This window comes from Mustela erminea, chromosome 9, assembly GCF_009829155.1.
Source record: "Mustela erminea isolate mMusErm1 chromosome 9, mMusErm1.Pri, whole genome shotgun sequence".
Taxonomy (NCBI): Eukaryota; Metazoa; Chordata; class Mammalia; order Carnivora; family Mustelidae; genus Mustela; species Mustela erminea.
In genome coordinates, this window is record NC_045622.1 from 104,647,978 (window position 1) to 104,665,524 (window position 17,547).

At 42.0% G+C, this 17,547-nt stretch overlaps 1 long non-coding RNA gene across 1 annotated transcript; it reads left to right on the forward strand.

Moving 5' to 3' along the window:
- The first annotated feature begins 15,235 nt into the window (after window positions 1–15,235).
- On the forward strand, window positions 15,236–16,568 carry LOC116598090. The gene is made up of 2 exons (XR_004288948.1): window positions 15,236–15,387; window positions 16,298–16,568. It is a non-coding gene; the product is annotated as an uncharacterized LOC116598090 (long non-coding RNA).
- The last annotated feature ends 979 nt before the right edge of the window (window positions 16,569–17,547 follow it).

Below are 17,547 nucleotides of genomic sequence, written 5' to 3' on the forward strand. Positions count from 1 at the left end.
TGCTCTATACTGTATTGGTGATTGTAGCCAGGGCAATAAGACTAGAAAAAGAAATTTAAGATATAGGGGCCCCTGAGTCGCTCAGACAGTTAAGTATCATGACCTTCAGCTCAGGTTATGGTCCCGGGATCCTGGGATTGAGCCCCACTTTGGGCTCTCTGCTCAGTGGGGATTCTGCTTCTCCCTCTCCCTCTCTCTCAAATAAAATCTTTAAAAAAAAAAAAAAAAAGAAATATAAGACGTAAAGATTGGAAAAGAAAAGCCAGAACTGTCATTTTTCACAGATGATGGTCTACATTTCAAATCTAAAGGACTCTTTTTTTAAAAAATATTTTATTTATTTATTTGTCAGAGAGAGAGAGAGCACGCGAGCACAAGCAGGCAGAGTGGCAGGCAGAGGCCAACAGAGAAGCCAGCTCCCTGCTGAGCAAGGAGCCCAACATAGGACTCGATCCCAGGACCCCAGGATTATGACCCAAGCCGAGGGCAGTGGCTTAACTGACTGGGCCACCCAGGCATCCCTCAAATCCAAAGGATTCTATAGATAAGTTATTATAATAAGAAGGTTTGGAAAAAAGGTTGGCTATAATATCAATATAAAAATTATTTGCAGTTCTGTACACTGGTAAAAATTAGCAAAATGGAATTTATGTATTTAGATAGAATAATGTGTTTAAAAAATACATTATTTATTATAGCAATAATGACAAGCATCTGTAATAAATCCAACAAAATATGTACAAGATTTATTATCAAGTTTTTATTTTGGATACAAATCTAAAAATCATAATCATTATAGTATGACTGATTATATAAACAAAATTATTTAAATACCAAAATGATACAAATTATAAGACTAAATCTTTCCCCAAAATGTCCATTTTCTCCCATTTGATCTATGGATTCAATGCAATTGCAATAAAAATTCTAACAGCGATTTTCTTAACTATGACATACAGATTTTAAAATTTGTGTAGAAAAGTAAAAATATCTAAGACATCTCTGAAGAGGAAGAATGAGACAGTTGCTTACTCCCTAGCTATTAGGACTTATAAAACTCTAGTAATACAAACAGCCTGATGTTAGCTAAAGAATGAGCATATATAGACTCATGAAATCAAATAGAGAAATCAGGAAAAGACCCACACATATCTGTTGCTCTGATGTTCAGATAGAGTCTTGCTGATCAGTGGAGAAAGGAAGGGACCAATTAATATATTGTGTAGGAACAAGTGATCAAATCTATGTGGATAAAATAATTGGAATCCTATCTCAAACCTATGCAGCAAAATTAATCCCAGATAGATTTAACAATTTAAATATGGAAGGCAAAAGTCTTAGAAGAAATGGTAGAATACCTTTTTTACTTCACAGAAAGGAAGGATCTTTTAAAAAGATTTGATTTATTTATTTATTTGAGAGAGAGTGAGGGAGAGCATGAGAGGGGAGAAGATTAGAGGGAGACGCAGACTCCCCATGGAGCTGGGATCCCAATGCGGGACTCGATCCCGGGACTTGATCCCGGGATTCTGGGATCATGACCTGAGCTGAAGGCAGTTGACTAACCAGCTGAGCCACCCAAGCGCCCCAAAAGAAAGGATTTTTAAGTAACCTGTACACCCAATGTGGGGCTCAAACCCACAACCCCGAGATCAAGAGTCACATGTTCTACTGACTGAGCCAGCCAGATGCCCCAAAGGAAGGATTAAAGAAGACAAGACACAAAAAGTGCTAACCATAGAGAAAGGACTGATGCATCCAACTACATTCCAATTAAGGACTTCTCATCAGCTGACATCATAAAACCAAGTCAAAAGATGAGTCATAACCAACAAAGTTTTAGGGTCTAGAACATAAAAGGGACTCCTATACGTCAATACAAATATATAAAATATATAAAATATATAAATATATATAAATATATAAAATATAAATATATAAAATATATAAAATAAAATAATAAAATAAAATAATAAAATATATAAAATATAAATATATAAAATACTTAGAAAAATGGGCAAGAGACAGGAACATGCATTTCATGGAATCAACATTACAAATGACCAATAAGAGTTGGAAAAGATGCTCAAACTTATCACGCTGGTTATCAGGAAATTCAAACAAAATCACAATGAGACTCCATCTTACATTTGCCAGGATTGGCAAAAGTTAAGAAATCTGATAATACCAAGTGACAAACAGAAAGTGTACCCACAGGTACTATAGTGTTGGTAGAAGTGTAAATTGGTAACCACTTTGGCAAACAATTTGGCATTACCGTGGAGAAACAAACATTTGCATATGCTATGACCAAGCCAATGGCACTCCCAGGTCTCTGTGCTAGAGCAAGTCTAGCACTTTTGCAACAGGAAACATGTACAAGGTTTTTCATAATAGCCAGATGTCTAATGAGCAGGGACTGGATAAATGCATCGTGTTATTGTATGAGTTTCCTATGGAGCAGGTGTCAAATTATCATAAACTAGGAGGCTTAAAACAAGAGAAATTTATTTTCCCCTCATTCTGTAGGCCGGAAGTCCAAAATGAGGACCTAAATGAAGATGTCGGTTGGTCCATGTGCTAGGAGAGAGTTTGTTCCTTGCCTCTTTTGGTGTCTGGTGGTAGCGGGTATTCCTTGGCTTGTAGCCATACCACTTCTCCATTATGTTCCCATCGCCTTCTCCTTTAGCTCCCTCTTATAAGAACATTTGTGACTGCATTTACAGCCCACCCTGAAAATCCAGGATGATCACATGTCAAGATGCTTAACTTAATCACATTTGCAAATACCCTGTTTTTATATAAGGCAAGATTTACAGGATTTGTATAAGATCAGGGATCAGAATTTGATATTTTGGTGTGGGGGGAAAGGGTATTTTTTCCCCCACTTTTCTACCACCTGCCGTCGGTCTGTTACACACACAAAATACATTCATCCCATCTCACATCTCCAAAAGTCTTAACCCATTGTAATATGAACTCAAGCCCCAAAAATCTCATTTGATATAATCAGATCAAAACTCCAAATCTTATCATCTAAACCAGCCTTGGTAAGACTCAGGATATGACCCATTCTTGGGGAAAAATTCTACTCTGTCTCTGGAAATATGAAGCTAACAAGTTATCTGTTCCCCAAATACAGTGGAGAGATAGGCATCGTGTAACATTTATAGACATTCCCACTCCAAAACAGAGAAAATGCAAGAGAGAAAGCTGTCATGGGTCCCAAGTAATTTCAAAATGTGGCAGGACAGATTCCTCTACTTTTCAAGGTCTGGGGCTAATCCTCTGTCACCCACGGTTTCAGCCTCCACATCTGTGATTTTGACTTCCAGGTCCAAGGCTCTGGCCTCTGGCCTAAGGCCATTCCCTTTTGTTATGCTTCCTTTTTCTTAACAGCACGCACATGGTTGAAGTTGAGTCATTTTATAAGCCCATATCCTGCCTCTTGGATGGTGGGGGTCCAACAGCCTTCCTTCATTCCATTCTGTCTCTGTCTCTTTCTATTTAAGATGGCAGTGCTTCTGCCGGTATATATAACTCTGGAAAGTCTTGTGGGTCTCCTGTGTATGACACAGAGATTCACACCGTCCTCCACAGATCTTTCCTGGATAATTGTATCCCTTGCTGGTTTCTGCTGAGATGGTTGAGTGGGTTCATGAGTCACACACCTAATATTCTCAACATTAGCAAAAGGCTATTCAACCACACCCATGGCCTTCTCTCCAGAACACATTTTTCTAACAGTAAATCGCCTAATTTTAGTATATTTCACAATCTGGATAGGCTGCAAATTTCCCCCGTTATCATGTGTTCGTTCCCTTTGGTGTGACAGTTCTTTCCCTGGTATATCTTTTTCCTCTCCCATTTTACAATAATCAACAAGAAGAAACCAGGGCACATCTTTAACATTTTGCTAGGAAATGACCTCAGCTAAAATCCAAGTTCATCACCTACAAGTGCTTCTACTGTGCTGCTCAAAATTCTTCCAGCATTTACCCAATTCCACATTTTGGGGGGTTTGTTACAGCAGCACACCACTCTTGGTTCCAAAATTTGTGTTAGTTTGCTATGGTAACTGTAACAAATTAACATAATCTAGATGGTTTTAAGCAACAGCAACTTATTTCATGCCATTCTGGATGCTGCAAGTCCAAAATTGCTACCATTGTGCCCAAATCAAGATGTGGGGAGATCTGGGGCACCTGGGTGGCTCAGTTGGTTGAGCATCTGCCTTTGGCTCACGTCATGATCTTAGGGTCCTGGGATCAAGCCCCATGTTGTCAGGTTCCCTGCTCAGCAGGGACCCTGTTTCTCCCTCTCCTTCTGCCCTTCCCTGCAGCTTGCGCTCTCCCTCTCAAATAAATAAATAAAATCTTAAAAAAAAAAAAAAAAAAAGATGTTCACAGGTCCATGTTCTCCCAGAGGCTCTAGGGGAGACTCTATTCCTTGCTTCTTCCAGCTTTGGGCAGCTCCTAGCATTCCTTAGCTCCTCTCCAATTTCTGCTTCCATTGTCACGTTGCCTTTTTCTCTTCTGTCCATGTCAAAACTCCTTCTTGTCTCTTATATGGAGGCATGTGATTGAACCTGGGGCCCACCCTGATAATCCAGGATAATATCCACACATCTCAAGATCCTTAACTTAATTACAGCTGCATGCAACCTATTGTCACATAACTGTAACATCTACAGGTTTCCACGATTAGGATCTGATATCTTTGGGGGGCCAGTTTTCATCCTATCATAGTGATGTCCTTATTATGGAACATTAAACAGCAGTGACAATGAATGAATATTTATATTTTCCTTATTTCTGTCCCTACTCCAATATAATCTCCATGAGGATAGGGCCTTGTTTCACTCATTATTGTATACTCAGTCTGTGGAAGAGTGACCACCAGGTAATAAATATTTGTTGAATGAACTACCAAAATGGATATTTATAAGAAGAATAACACCAGTAAATAGAACATGTTATGGTATAACATCAAATGAGAAAAAGAGTGTATAAATTTTTTAATATCAAATCATTGTGGGGGAGCCTGGGTGGCTTAGTCGATGAAGCATCTAACTCTTGATCTCAGCTCAAGTGTTGATCTCAGAGTTGTGGGTTCAAGCACCACATTGGGCTCGATGCTGGGTGTGGAGCCTCCTTTAAAAATTTTTTAATAAAAAATTTAAGTATCAAATAATAATTTTTACATTAAAAATTCTATGCCAAAAAAAAAAAAAAAGAACTGGAGATGAAAATGGAGTAGGGAACTGCAAGAGTCTATCTCATCCCAAAAGCAGCTTGTAAACTGGCAAAACTGTCAGAATCAGTTATATCAGAACTCTGGAAACAACTCAAAGTTTACATCAGCCAGGTGAACACTTAATCAAGAAATAAACCACTGAATCTCAGTAATAAAACTTCATAATAATTTCCCTTATCTTGGCCATTCCCCACTGTCCAGCTCTGTGGCTGCCTTGAAGACAATGTTCTTAGTATAAGCTCCTAGCACCAGAGAGAGCAGAACACATCTGCTACTGAAAGCATTGTGGTTGTTTGTTTTGACCTGTCTGGTGGCTCTCTGAATGTCTGGCTCAATGGTCTAGCCTTTATTTTGCCTAATTCAGAATCCTCCCAAGGATGAGGTGGCTACTTAGGGGACATTTGTTGAAAACACATAAAAGCAATTTTAGCTTTATTATATTATATTATATTACTATTATTATTATTAATATATTATAATATAATTATATTAGCTGCTGCCATCTAGGACAAGGGATCACATCTGGAGAAAACAACAAACAAAAAAAAGCTTAGGAAGAAAAGCTGGGAAATGAAACAGTTTAGGAAACAAGGACTTTGAAAAGTTCCCACATATTCCTGGAATGGAGGTCCACATGCACGCCCAGAGCTGGATACATGCTCAGAAAAGATCTGAGAAGGCCCTAAAATCTTACCTCTACTGATCACCAGGCTCTGGGGGAGCAGGAAATGAGGTCTAAAGCAGAGTTGTCAATTACATGACTGAGTGTTTAAGGAATTTCCCAACACACATACAGAGTTCATCTGCAAAAAATGGGAGGTTTTTGTTGTTGTTGTTTTAAGTATTTAATGAAATCTCTGTCAGATGACTAGCTGATCACCAAGCAAATGAAACAGAGACTTGAGTGACCACAGACTACAAAAAGATAGACTATAAAATTAGTTCCAGAAAAGTAACTAAACTGACAAACAATTTCTACTACACACAGCAACAAGTCAAAACGTGGTAGAAAATACTATTTCCAGAGTTGTTATAATACCCAAAATGTCCAGTTTAGAAAAAAACATTATGGAGTGCTGGGTGCCTCACTGGGTTAAAGCCTCTGCCTTTGGCTTGGGCCATGATGCCAGGGTCCTGGGATCAAGCCATATATTGGGCTCTTTGCTCAGCAGGGAGCCTGCTTTCCCCTCTCTCTTTCTGCCTGCCTCTCTGTCTGCTTGTGATCTCTGTCTGTCCAATAAATAAATAAAATCTTTAAAAAATAAAAGAAAAAAACATTATGATGCATACAAAGGGAACATGGCCTATACATGGGGAAAAAAACTGTCTTTGAGGAAGCACAGATATTGGATATAGTAGACAAGACTTTAAATCCACAATTTAAAATATACTCAAAGACCAAAAGGAAACTATGCACACAATAGTAAAGGAAAACATGATAATTGTATCTCACTAGACAGAAGCTCTCAATTAGGAGGCAGAAGCTATAATGCAGAAACAGATAGAAATTCTGGATTTGAAGAGAATTTAATGAAATGAAAAATCCACTAGAGGAGTTCAACAGCAGGTTTGAGGAGGCAGAAAGAATTAGCACACCTGAAGATAAGTCTATGGAGATTACCCAGTCTGTGGAGCAGAAAGAAAAAAAGGCTGAAGGAAAATAAACAGAACCTCAGGGATTTATAAGATACCATCATGAATACTAACATGTATAGTAGAAGTCCCAGCAGGAGAGGTGGGAGAGAAATAAGAAAGAATAGTTGAATATAATGGCTGAAAACTTCTAAATTTGATGCAAGACTAATTTACACATCCAGGAAGCAGGTAAGGAAAAATCAAAGAGATCCATATCAAACATGATCAAACTGCAGTAGGCCAAAAATAAAAAGAATCCTTAAAGCAGGAAGAGAAAAGTGACTAATCACGTACAAGAGGACCTCAATAAGATTAACAGCTGATTACTCATCAGAAAACTTGGGGGTCAGAAGGATATAAATTTGAACTAGATTGTCATAAATTAAGATGCTAATTGTAATGCCCAGGACAACAAATAAGAAAAATGAAATATATCCAGTAATAGAAACAAGAAGGGAATCAAAATGGCACATTAGAAAACACCTAACACAAAAGAAGAACTGAGAAACAACAACAAGATACAAGACATAGAGCAAACAAATAACGTGGCAGAAGTAAGTTCGTATTAGTAATTGCAATTAAATATAAATAGGTTAAATTCTCTAATTTAAAGACAGAGATTGGGGGTGCCTGGGTGGTTCAGTGGGTTAAAGCCTCTGCCTTCGGCTCACGTCATGATCCCAGAGTCCCGGGATCGAGTCCCGAATAGGGCTCTCTGCTTGGCAGGGAGCCTGCTTCCACCTGTCTCTGCGCCTGCCTCTCTGCCTACTTGTGCTCTCTCTCTCAAATAAATAAATAAATAAATAAAATCTTAAAAAAAAAAAAGAGATTGATAGAACGGATTAAGAAGGATGCCTAATGCACTATATGCTGTCTACATGAGTCTTTCTTAGGCTCAAAAACTCAAATAGTATAATAGTTTAATAGTTTAACAGTGAAAGGATGGAAAAGATAATCCATGCCAAAAAACAACCAAAAAAAAAAAAAAAAAAAAAAAAGAGATCAAGTGGCCATACTAATATTTAAAAAATAGACTTTAAGGCAAAAAATCATTTTAAAAAAGTGAGACATTATATAATGATAAAAGGCTCGATTTGTCAAGAAGCTATAACAATAGTAAACATATATTGAAGGGAGAAATAAACAGTTCAACAATAATAAGGACCTTTTTAAAAAAGAAGATTTTATTTATTTATTTTACAGAGATTGAGATCACAAGTAGACAGAGAGGCAAGCAGAGAGAGAGGGAGAAGCAGGCTCCCTGCTGAGCAGAGAGCCCAATGTGGGCTCAATCCCAGGACCCTGAGATCATGACCTGAGCCGAAGGCAGAGGCTCAACCCACTGAGTCACACAGGTGCCCCAATAATAAGAACTTTAATCCTTTACTTTTAGTAAGGGAGATAATTACTGCATAAAAGATAAACAAAGAAATAGAAGCACTGAAGGACACTATAAACTAACTAGCCCTAACTCCACTCAACAACAGAATACACATTCTTTTCAAGGGAGCATGGAGTATTCCTCAGGATAGACCATGTTTATACTGCAAAACCAGTCCCAATACATTTAAAAATACTGAATGCATATGAGGTCTTTTCTCTGGCCACAATGACATGAAACTAGAAATTAATAAAAGATGGAAAACTGAAAATTCTGCATATATGTGAAAACTGAACAACAGATTTTTATGTGCCCAGTGGATTAAAAAGAATTCACAAGGGAAATTAGATGAGTTGGGACGCCTGGGTGGCTGAGTCATTACGCGTCTGCCTTTGGCTGGGTCATGATCCCAGGATCCTGGGATCGAGTCCCACATTGGGCTCCCTGCTTGGGGGGAAGCCAGCTTCTCCCTCTTCCACTCCCCCTCCTTGTGTTCCTGCTCTCACTGTCTCTCTCTCTGTCAAATAAATAAATAAATAAAAATCTTGGGGCGCCTGGGTGGCTCAGTGTGTTAAGCCTCTGACTTTGGCTCAGGTCACGATCCCAGGGTCTTGGGATCAAGCCCCGCATCAGGCTCTCTGCTTGGTGGGGAGCCTTCTTCCTTCTCTCTCTCTCTGCCTGCCTCTCTGCCTACTTGTGATAAATAAATAAAATCTTTTTTAAAAAATCTTAAAAAAATTAGGTGAGATGAATGAAAATAGAAACTCAGCATACTAAAACTTACAGAATGCAGTAAAAGCAATTAACAGAGGGAAATTTATAGCTGTAAACACCTGTATTAAATAGAAAAAGGATTTCAAATCAATAATTGAACTTACAATTTTTTTTTTAATGGACCCAAAGAAAATTTACTGAATCATGTAACTGAATGCCCAAAAGCAGGACTTGTTGTAGACATGGATTATTTCAGGGGCTTGAGCACTGTCCTCAAGATCCCGTGTCTCTCTTGTTCTCTTCCTGGTTTGACTGTATTCTTGGACTGGTGCTCCCTTTTGGTAGCAAGATAGTTACAGTCTCCAACCTCTTACTGTCATTCAAGACCAGCCCTAAACTTCAACATAAAGAACTTAGAAAAAGAAGAACAAATTAAACTGAAAGTGAGAAGGAAGGAAATTAATAAAGATTAGAGTGGAAATAAATAAAATACAGAATTGAAAAACAACAAAGAGAATCAATGAAAACAAAAGTTGCTTCTTTGAAAAAAGTAACAAAATTGATGAATTTTTAGTTAGAATGACAAAAGAGAGAAAGAAAAGACTCAATTTACTAAAATCAGGATGAAAGTAAGGACATTACTACCAACCTTATAGATACAAAAAGAGAATTATAAGAGAATATGATGAATAATTGTAGATCAACAAACCAGACAACCTAGATGAAAAGAAAATTTCCTAGAAACACACAAACCACCAAGAGTGACTCAAGAAGAAACAGAAACCTGAATAGACCCATAACAAGAAATTAAATAACTAAAAAATTTCCCATAAAGAAAAGGCTAGGACCAGATTGCTTCGCTGGTCAATTCTCTCAAATATTTATTTATTTATTTATTTATTTATTTATTTATTTAAAAATATTTTATTTATTGGGGCATCCTGGGGGGCTCAGTCTTAAGCGTCTGCCTTTGGCTTAGGTCATGATCCCAGGGTCTTAGGATTGAGCCCCTCATCGGGCTTCCTGCTCAGCAGGAAGCCTGCTTCTCCCTCTCTTACTGCCCCTGCTTGTGTTCCCTCTCTCGTTGTTTATTTATCAAATAAATAAGTAAAATCTTAAAAAGAAAAAAAGAGAAAGAAAGAAAGAAAAGAAAAAGAAACCACCAAACTGTTTAAAAAAAAGAAAAGATTTTGGAGGAGGTGGAGATGAGAGTTATTGTTTGATGTATATAGAGCTTCAGCTTTACAAGATGAAAGCGTTATGGGGATAGAAGGTGGTGATAGTTGTACATCATGAATACATTTCATACCACTGAACTTACACTCAGAAATGGTCAAAATGGTCAACTTTATGTTATGTATATTTTATCCTAATAAAAAACGTTGGGGAAGAAACCCACCTAATACCCTGGGATGCTTGGGTGGCTCAGTGGGTTAAGCTTCTGCCTTCAGCTCAGGTCATGATCTCAGGGTCCTGGGATGGAGCCCCACATTGGGCTCTCTGCTCAGCAAGGAGCCTGCTTCCCCCTCCACCTCTGCCTGCTTCTCTGCTTGCTTGTGATATCTCTCTCTCTGTGTCAAATAAATAAAATCTTAAAAAAAAAAAACAAACCCACCTAATACCCTTTCATGATTAAAGATTCCTTAGCTTGATAAAGGAGATCTGTGAAAGTCCACAGTTGGGGCGCCTGGGTGGCTCAGTTGGTTAAGCATCTGCCATGATCCCAGAGTAGTGAGATCAAGCCTCATGTTGGGCCCCTGCTCAGTGGGGAACCTGTTTCCCTCTCTCCTTCTGCCCCCTCCCTGCTCATGCTCTTCATTCACTTTCAAAAGAAAATAAATAAAATCTTCAAAAAAAGAAAAAGGAAATCCACTGTTGATATCATAGTCAATGGCAAAATACTGAAAGCTTTCCTCCTAAGAACAGAAACAATACAAAAATGTCTGGTCTTGTCACTTTTTTTTTTTTAAGATTGATTTTATTTATTTATTTATTTATTTATTTAACAGAGAGAGAGAGAGATTGCAAGCATGAGCAGTATGTATAAGACTTGTACACTGAAAACTACAAAACATTGTTGAAAGAAACTTAAACAGACCTAAGTAAATGAAAAGATATCCTATGTTCATCGACTGTAAAGAAAGTAAAGTGATCTACAGAGTCAATGCAATCTCCATCAAAATTCGCACTGCCTTGTCTGCAGAAAGGAGCAAGCTGATCCTCAAATTCATATGGAATTGTAATGGAGCATACATAGCCAAAACAATCTTGAAAGGGAAGAGCAAAATTGGACAACACTTTCTGATTTCAAAACTTGTTAAAAGCTACACAATCCAAACTGTGGTACTGGCGTAAGGATAGACATATAGATTAATGGACAAAAATTTAAAGTCCAGAAATAAACCCATACATCTATTGTCAACTGATTTTCAATAATAGCGCCAAGACCATTCAATGGGGAAAGAATCATCTTTTCAAGTAATAGTGCTTGGAAAGTTAGGTATCTTCATGCAAAAGAATGAAGTTGAGCTTTTACCTCACACCACATACAAAAATTAATTCAAAATAGGTCAAAGACCTACGTATAAGACCTGGAGCTATAAAACTATAGAATACTTAACAGTAAATCTTTATGACCTTGGATTTGGTAATGATTTCTTAGATAGGACATCAAAGAACAAACAACAAAAGAAAAAATAAACTGAAATTCATCAAAATGAAAAAAAAACTTTTGTGCATCAAGGACATTCTCAAGGTGAAAAGATGACTCAAAGAATGAGAAAAAACATTTTTTAAGTCCTATCTTTATAATACATCTAGGGTCCAGAATATATAAAGAACTCTTATAACTCAAGAAAAAGAATATATGGGCAGAGGATCTTGGGCAAAAGACTTGGATAGACATTGCTCCAATGAAGACATGCAAATAACCAACAGGCATATGACAGATTCAACATCATTTGTCATTAAGGAAATGCAAATCAAAACCACCGTGGGGTACCACCACACACACACTAGGATGGTTTTTTGCGGGGTGGGGGTATAGCAAGCATTGGAGAGGAAGTGGAGGAGCAAATCCCTCATGCATTGGTGCAAATGCACTGGAGCAAATCCCAACACCTCATGTGTTGGTGGGAGTATAAATTGTACAGCCCCTGTGGAAAACAGGTAGGTCCCCGAAAAGTTAACCACAGAATGACCCTATGACCCAGGAACTCCACTGCTAGGTCTATACCCGAAAGAACGGCAGACCCGTTTAAAGATAACCTTGTCCATATATGTACACAGTAGATTTTTTAAAAATGGGAACAATCCAGATGTCCATCAATGGAGGAATGAATAAACAAACTGGGGCCTATCCATACAACGGAATATCATTCAACCCAGAAAGGAAAGCAACACTGTCGCCTTGCTATGACGTGGATGACCCTTGGAAACGAGATGATGCCAAGTGAATGTAGTCAGATGTAACAGGACCAGTATCATAGGATCCATTTATAAGAAATGTCAAGAGAAGGCAGATCCATAGGGATAGAAGAACAGACTGATAATGACCTAGGCTAGGAGACAGCGTTGAACAGGGAGAGACTGCATGGTGGGTACTGAGTTTCCACTCGAGAGACAAGAAAGTTCTGGAATGAGTGGTGATAGATAGTTGAATGAAGTAAAAGTCACTGAGTTGTACACTCAAAATGGTTAAAATTTACGGTATGTGAATTTTGCCTCAATGTTTTAAAATAAAAGACAGGAAGGAAATACATCAAAATGATAACCTCTGGTGATGCTATTTTTTTCAAGGCTCTGTATTTTCCCACCTATCTACAATGCACTGAAATCTCTCTTGTCGCGGCGTGAAGCCAGCCTCTCAAAGCTCTGCGTGCACACAGATCTCCCTGGGGGCTTGTGCAAGCGCCGATTCTGATTGAGTGATACCAGGTGGGACCCGAGAGGCTGCATTGCCTACAAGCCTCCCCAGATCTCCCTTGGAGCAGCCGAAATCTGAAAGCTAGCAGCCCAGGGCGCTGGACAGATGGAGTTCGCCAAATCTGCGGGGTTGACACAGAAAAGACACGTGCTTCTCCTTGCCCTCTTCCAGGGGCCTATGTGGCATAGGGCAGACTTATCCTAGAATAAGTATTTATTATCTGAAATTCAGATTTCCCTAACTGCCCGCTATTTTTTTTTTTTTTAAGATTTTATTTATTTGAGAGAGAGAGAGCGTGAGAGAGGGAGAAGCAGACTCCCTGTGGAGCTGGGAGCCCGATGAGGGACTCGATCCCGGGAGTCCGGGATCATGACCTGAGCCAAAGGCAGTCTTTTAACCAAGTGAGCCCCCCAGGTACCCCCCCTTTTTTTAAAGCTTCCCTCTATTTCTGTTTGCTAACTCTGAAACCCCAGCCTGGGGTGGGGAAGGATTGGAACTGTGGTTGTTCCGGCAACCTGTGCCCAAGGGGTTCAAGGCAACTAAGGGCAGCTGGCTTGGTGGTCTTGTGGACCTAAAGGAGAGTGACCAACACAGCCTACTCCTCAGCTGGCTTCCCCCACTGCCCTTGGGCCTGTGTCGCTGACCTGGCCACCTCCTGGGGAAGGTGACTCTCACCCACCAAGCAGAAAAATCCCCTCTAGGACATGGCTGCCGGGCAACCTTCCCAGTTGACCAATCCATGATCAGGAACGAAGGGCCAGGGGCCAGTGTGCAAAGTCTCGACTGCAAGGAATTTGCACCAGGCAGATTTAGATTTGAGTGGAGGCTTGGGTGAGTTTACTTAGCTTCTTTCTGGGCCCGGACACTTGTCACAGGTAGCTAACCCTTCCTATTCCCCAGTTCTTTTTTTTTTTTTTTTCTCTCTTCTTTTTTGAAGGTTTTATTCATTTATTTGACAGAGATCACAAGTAGGCAGAGAGGCAGGCAGCGAGAGAGAGTGGTGGAAGCAGGCTCCCCATTGAGCAGAGAGCCCGATGCGGGGCTCGATCCCAGGATGCTGGGATCATGACCTGAGCCAAAGGCAGAGGCTTTAACCCACTGAACCACCCAGGTGCCCCCTTCTTCCCCGGTTCTGATGATGGGATGAAATCCTATCGAGAAAGTGCTCAGAGCCCTGCTTGGCACCCAGTAAATGCTCAGGATATTGGGGAAACCATTGTTCCTTATCTTTCCCTCGCATGGTGCTAAGCACAGCAGGCATCTGCTCGTGCTTGTGGAGTTGAACAGCAGGAACATTCTGGAATAGTGAAGACTCACATGCTCTGATCGAGACAGGGGACCTACTTACACCTTCCAGCTCTGGCTCTTAATTCTTTGTGACTTGAGGTTAAGTCCGTTTCTTTCTCTAGGCCCTCATATCTTTGTCTGCAAGATAAGCATCGGGAGAGCAACAATCTGGATCGTCTATCACAGTGTGTCAGGCTGTTAACCTACCCCTTCCACAGATGAAGAAGCCCTAGGCTTCTAACTTGTAGTGAAGGTACGTCAGCACTTAGGCCTTCTTAAACCTAGTGCAATTCTCCAGGAGAAGCCTGGCCTGTGATCAGCTCCTCCCCCTCCTCGCCTGCCCGTTAGCCCTAGTTCTGAGCTGGTGGGGTAGGGGGCTTGTGGATGGGGTCTGTGCCTCACCTGGCTGGGCTCGGGAGGGCAGAGTCCATGGGGACAGGGCAGCTCGGAGATGCCAGTGTTCTCGCCAAGGCTATGGTGAATCTTCTTGCCTACTGTCTCTGGTTGGGCTGGCTCTGGCTTAGTCCATGCTATTCCATTGTCAGCAGCAGGACTGGGCGTGGTGAAGCTGGACCCGGTGTGTCCCAGCCCCTCCCAGTCCCTGTTGTCTTTTTGCAGGAGCCAAAGCTTATGCGTTCATCTCTTGGGATGTTGAGTCTATCCAGCCTTTTAGGGATCAGGGCCACTGGCCCCAGTGGAGAGATGCTATTGTCTGTGTGGCTTCCAGGTCCCAGGCTGGCAGTGTCCCCTCCCTTGACCAGATATGCCAAGCCCCTTCCTTTTCTCTCTTGGCTTCTGCCCTGTTCTTCCTGTGATTGGCCCAAGAGGGGGCTGTAGGCTGGCAGGTACCCTACACAGAGCCCGGAGACAACATCCAGGGCTCGTTGTCCCACTAGAGGGCTCCCTGCCCACCTTCCCCAGCCAAGCTGGCTCCTCTTCTTTCTGCCCAGCTGAGGCAGGGCCTGGAAGGGCACAGTAGCACCCTCTGTGATGCTCCTGTTGCCACGGTGATCCCAGATGAGAAGGCTGTAGCATTCTGTCCCTGGAACCTCCACCCGTCTTCCCAGCTCTGTTTTCCCTGTCTCTAGAGATGGCTCTCCACTGGTGGCCTCAAGAGCAATGTGTCTTCTATGTACCCCCTATCCCTTGGACCTCCCTCTAACCCCAACAGAAACCACTGCCTTGACTGGTAAGCCTCCAGCCCCCAGAAACTGACCTCACCAGAGAGGTGACAGTGTGAGTCGTGGAAAAGCCACAGGAATTAAAATGAGAAGACCCAGATTTTAGTCCCATCCTGGCCTTTTGGAGCTCTGTGACCTTGGACAAGAGAGGCCTTGAGCTTCAGCGTCCTCCTGTGTAAAATATAGATGAGAAAACCCTACTCCACTCACCCTCAGGAATGCCTCTGTGACTTTGCGTGGGCTTTCCCTTCTAAGTAACACCCTTCCATCCTTCTCAGCACAGGCAAACTCCTACCCATGCCTCAAGACCCAGCCCAAATGCTCCCTCCTCTGTAAATGTTTCTCTGAGTTCTGTGGCTTTGACACACACTTGCCATTTTGTGTTAAAGTTGTTTGTTTCCTTCATTTTTATTTGACTAGGAATTTTTGGACACAGGAATCAGATTAGGCTTAGTTCTGGCATCAGACATGGTTTATTGGATGACTGCTTTGTGGATCAGAAAGCAGAAGAGGCGGACCCTGACCGGGTTGGAGGGTTGGAGGGTTGGACCCCATTTTTGCAGGGATCAATCCTGGGGCCCTTTGTCCAAGCATGGCTCGGATCAGTCAGTGCCTGTTGCGGCCCTTCTGTGTGCCTGAGACGCACCTGGCTGGCTAGGGACATATGCATGGCCGGGACCAAGTGGAAGAGACCCTGGCTTATACCTGGGGTCTACCTGTCTTAGCACTTGGGTGTGGCCAGGAACAGCTGCTTATGGGGTGCCCTGGGGCATCTGGGAGGGGAAGGGGACTGGTAGAGCACCATCCGCTGGTCCTCCTGGGACTTTCGGGATATTGACAAAACCCCTGCAGTTCAGGGAAGAGAGGGAGGACTTCAGCTGCCACTGTGTCTTCCAACTCCCTCTCATGGTTCTACAGCTGCTGGTCAGGGTCAAGGAGATGAAGGAGACATCCAGTGTCCGCTCCCGGTTTCCTACAGATTCGGACCACCTAACAGGACTTCCAGGTCCAGAGCCGGCTAGTCAAGGGCGCCCTCCAGTGGTCACCATCGGGGAGGCAGGAACCTGATCGCGCAAAAAGAGACGTCTCCTCTATTCCTTCAACTAACACGGAGTCAGCATCCCGGTGCCAGGCGTGGGGCCAGGCACATGTTTCATTTTTAGTTAAAAACATATTGATCATCTGCTAAGTGGGAAGCTCTCTCTTGAGTGTTGCTATGATTTAGTGGGGCGGGGGCAAGGGAATACAAGGTTGGGAATTATCCCTCACAACAGTGATAATCGACCCACACTGGCTCTCCTTTCCCTGGGGAATTTGAGAAAACATCTACTTCTGGCACCAGCTAGCCCAACGGAATCTGGAGGGGTGAGGCAGAGGTGCCAGGAGCAAACAGCCAGGTATGAGAACCACTGGATGGAAAATTGACTAAATTGTTACCCACCATTCTCATTACTGAGGTACTTGTTATTGTCCCATTCTCTGGATGAGGAGACTGAGGCTCAAGGTAAAGACAAGCAATGGGAAAAATGTCCACAGCACAGGCACAAGGGTGTAGCCAACAGTCCTAAAAGACTGTTGCTGATCTCTGAAAAGATTCCCTCATAACTGGGATGGCATTATTTTAGCTGTGATTAGAAAAGTAGTCAGGGTTGTTGTGAAATAATCTTTTCCCCCAGGCAGTGAATTATAACGGCAGAAGTGGAGTGCACAAAAGTCACCTGCAGGGGTGCCTGAGTGGCTCAGCGGGTCAGGAGTCTGCCTTTGACTCGGGTCATGATCCCAGGGTCCTGCGATGGAGCCCCTCATTGGGTTCCTTGCTCAGCCGGCGGCTTGCTTCTCCCTCCCCCTCTGCCTGCTGCTCCCCCTCCTCGTGCTCTCTCTCTGTCAAATAAATAGGTGAAAAATCTTTAAAAAAAAGTCACCTGCAATCTCAGCATTGTTAACACTTCGGAGTATGCCAGGGAGAGTCAGAAAGAGAGAGGGAGGGAGGAGGAGGAACGGATTTATTTTAAGGCTCGAGGTCATATTGAAAACCAGGGTTTCAGAAGGTCGGATCTGAAGACCACTGGCATCCCAATGCCCGCCCTGCTCATTAGACATGCAGCACCCCTCCCCCACCCTCCCCCTGGGTGGCAGAATCAGACTCTGGAGAAAGATCCCAAGCTGCA